We start from the raw sequence: 541 nt of genomic DNA, 5'->3' as shown, positions 1-541 counted from the left end.
TGAACTTACGGCTGTTTCTGCTTAGATGGCCTCATACACCACAAGCCTTTTTAGAAACTTCATCGCCAAGCCGGACTTCATCCCCTACTCCTCTCGAATAGTGGTGTGTGGGTAATTTTCACGCCCCACAGGAAGTTATGAACATGGAAGATATTTGTGAGACGGGGCCTACGGTTTATAGTCCTTATCCGGGACTTGAAAGTCAAACCATTTGCAGATGAAATTACAGAGGCAGCACTTTCTTCTCAGTTATTTTAAGATCCTGAGTGTTGACCTGGGGCCCGTTTCTCAAAAGTCCCGAAACTTTACGGGGCGTTTTCGGGTGTCACAATTCCCTTTGTATCTCAAGAACGGAGAGGACTTCACAGCTATTTTTCTTTTTGTTGCCTTGAAAACATGTTAAAAGATCGGCTTTCTAAAACAAGCGGTTGGTAATTTCACAAATAGCTTTTCGGGCCCGAAAAGTTTTCGGGACTTTCGAGAAACGAGCCCCTGGCCGGGGTTCGAACCCGCGACCTCCCGCGTGACAGCCCGATCTCAA

This window comes from Montipora capricornis, chromosome 8 (assembly GCF_036669925.1).
Source record: "Montipora capricornis isolate CH-2021 chromosome 8, ASM3666992v2, whole genome shotgun sequence".
NCBI classification, from domain to species: Eukaryota; Metazoa; Cnidaria; class Anthozoa; order Scleractinia; family Acroporidae; genus Montipora; species Montipora capricornis.
The sequence above is the reverse complement of the archived record's forward strand: the minus strand, read 5'-3'. Positions refer to the sequence as shown.